Consider the following 3,213-nt stretch of genomic DNA (forward strand, 5'->3'; position numbering starts at 1 on the left):
TCTACATGTCACCACAGTAGGACAAACCGACAGACAAGTTTGTCTTGCTGTTGGAGACCTCTCGTATCACCCCCACCTGGGTCCCTGTGGCTGACTATTTCTCTGTCTGGCTTCCTGGCTTTTAATCCCCTTTCTCCTGCTCTTCTGGCCTGCTTTGGGCGTCCCTGAGTTGTCTCTCCTCACCTGTATCCCTGGGGCTGACTGCTTTTCTGTCCGGGTTCCTGGCTTTTATCCCCTTTCTCCTGCTTTCCCATCTGCTGCTCTGGGTGGGCCTGAGTTTCCTCTCCTCACCTAATCTCTTCGGCTGATTGCTCTTCTCTCTGCCTTCCTGGCTTGTAATCCCCTTTCTCCTGCTCTTCCTGCCTGCTGCTTTGGGCATTCCTCAGTTGTCTCTCCTCACCTGTATCACTGGGGCTGACTGCTCTTCTGTCCGGGTTCCTGCCTTTTAATCCCCTTTCTCCTGCTCTTCCGGCCTGCTGCTTTGGGCATCCCTGAGTTATCTCTCCTAACCTGTAACCCTGGATCTGACTCACACAACCTTAATTACCACAAGGGTATAAGAGTAACAAGGGGAATACCACACCTTTCCAGTTGTCAGCCTCCAGTGTGGTTGTCTTATGCTGCCCTTGGCAAACGTAGCCTATTCTTAGGTCACTGGGATGAGAATGCCACTTTTAGATATCCAAAATGGCTGCACTGCTTGCAAATATTCAAAATGGCTGCACCCTCAGAACAGCTGCAAGTCCACACTTTAGTTTGTCTCCTTATTTGCCAATTTCCTTTCTAATCATCTGCACCAGTGCAGTTGTCCATGCAGTCCTTGGTGAGCAGGGCTGATTCTTAGGTTGTTGCCCCAGTCCTAACACCACTTGTAAAAATTCAAACTGGCTGTGTTGCCACTATGGTCTACAGTCCACATTTCTTTTGTCTCCTTATTCAAAGTTTTCATTCAGGTCCTTCTACTAGTTTGTATTTAATCCACTACTTTTTCCCTCCTTCCAAAACTCTGGGTTCTAGAATTATTTTCTGTATCTGTGTCAATTGGTTTCTTGTTTCTTTGTTGAACAGGGTCTGTGTAGCTTATGTACCTAGTCTGCCATCATGTCAGAAGTCCCTTCAGGATAGAGCTTGAAATGTTCTTTTTTTTTTTTTTCATTTCCAGACTAATTTATTTCTCCAAGTCCTAAACTTTCTGTGAGCAGCCTGAATGGAGATCTAGCTTCTTCAACTTCAAACTCAAACTCAAAGTACTGTGGGTTGAAGTAGTGGATGCAGACATAACATATTCACTGCCACTGCTAAAGCTCTTGCCATCAGGGTGGAAAGCGACACTGTTGATAGATCCAAAGTGACCCTTGACTCTTCCAAACTCTTCTTCAGAGGCTAAGTGGAAGAACCTGGCTTCAAATTTTCCAATTTTGGTGGAGGTTGTGGTTACATCTATGGCTTCTTGTCTACCACCTAGCACCACTTGTTCATAGTTGGGAGAAAGGGCAGCTGAGTTGATGGGACATTCTGTTTGGAAAGTCTTCTGGTGTTTGAGGGTGGTGGAGTTAAAGAGCTTGGATGTGTTGTCCTTCAATGAGGGGACAAACGTGGTCATGTACTTGGATAACTGGATGTTATTGATCTGCTGGGAGTGCTCCTTAACATTCACCAATACCTCTCCAGACTTGGCACTATACTGGTTGAGTTCTCCACTCTCGTGGCCTGAGATGATGCACTCTCCCAGGGGCCCCCAAACAGCACAGGTGACCTTGGAGTCGCTGCACAGGATCTTCATGTAAGGCTCATTGTTGTTGACCTATCTTGGGTCTGGCGGGTCAAAGAAGACCACAAAGCACTGGTAGCCCATCTGCTTTTCTGTGGAGAACATGATGATGTTGCCCTCAAAGGCAAAGCCACAGGTCTGGACAGCTGAGTTGGCCTTGAGTAGGGCCAGCTGCTCCCCTCTTTCACAATCCCAGTGACAAGAGTTGTTATCAGCTGAGTCTGAGGACGTGCTTGGTGTCCCAGTTGGTGTCCACACACCATACAGCTCCTGTGTGGCCCATGTAGGTGCCCAGACTCTCCCCATTCATGGAGTACCATACATTGACGATAGGGTCTTTGGCCATGGTGAAGAAGGGGTCCCTTTCACGGTTGTATTTGATCTGCATAATGGACCACTAATGGCCATGCAGCAGGGTAGGCTTCATGCTGGTGGTGACGTGAAGAGAACAGAGGCTTGAGCAGGACTGGAAGAGTGAAATGTTCTTTTTGATGATGAGTATGATGCCTTCTTCTTCAATTTGTCATTCCCAGAACGCAAGGAAGGCCTGGGATATTGGTCGTTATGTGGCCCATTTCATTTTTGAGAATTTGCAATTTTCATAGATTCATACTTTGTACATTCCATGTTCCAATTATTAATGGATATTTGCAGCTGTTTCTTCTCATTTTGAGCTGTACTACACAATTGAAGTTCCCAAAAGCTTTACTCCTTCCATTTCATTAAGGTCAACTCTACTTTACGAAGGCAGATCTTCCCTAGTTGTATTCTGAGTGCCTTCCAACCTGAGGGGTTCATCTTCTGGTACTATGTCAAACAATGTTTCCCTGCTATTCATAAGATTTTCAGTGGCCATCTTTTTTTCAGAAGTGGACCTGGCCATGTCCCTCTTCCTACTGGTGCAGTGAGTTGCTTTATGGCTCTTCTAGCCATGGTTTTGTGATTCCCATCAGATGACAAGGTGGAACTATGTAAATATGAGGTGCTTGTGGCCCACCAGGAAGACTGGATAGATTGTTAGTAATGTAAATAAGGTACATGGCACCTATGTGGGATAGCGACCCCTCCTTTGGTTTCTGAGGCAGTATCACTACTGAAGTAGATTGCCCATTCTTTCTTCTGAGGAGTGGCTGGTGGGTTTGAACTACCAGACTTCTGGTCAGCAGTCAAATGCCTTAGGCATTACACCACCAGAGCTCCCTGGAAATAAGAAATGGAAACCTAATGTGGGGATTGGTCAGTTTTGTCCTTCTGCTGAACTTAAAATGAGCCCTTGCAGAATAGAAGGTGGCATTTCAGTACCATTAAGACAGAGAAGAACCAAGAGTGGAGAATGTCCTTAGACCTGAGATCCCTGGGCTGAGATGGCAGCAGAGAGATGGCAGAAAGACAGCTGCAGCAGAACTGAGAGACCAACATGACAGTGAATGGTAGGCTTGCCA

The 3,213-nt window shown here is 46.4% G+C and overlaps 1 pseudogene; it reads right to left on the minus strand.

Moving 5' to 3' along the window:
- Positions 1-1,163: 1,163 nt before the first annotated feature.
- On the minus strand, positions 1,164-2,198 carry LOC103210005 (annotated as a pseudogene).
- Positions 2,199-3,213: the final 1,015 nt, after the last annotated feature.

The sequence above is a fragment of the Orycteropus afer genome, unplaced genomic scaffold (genome assembly GCF_000298275.1).
Source record: "Orycteropus afer afer isolate SDZICR_OR568_19922 unplaced genomic scaffold, OryAfe1.0 scaffold00547, whole genome shotgun sequence".
Taxonomy (NCBI): Eukaryota; Metazoa; Chordata; class Mammalia; order Tubulidentata; family Orycteropodidae; genus Orycteropus; species Orycteropus afer.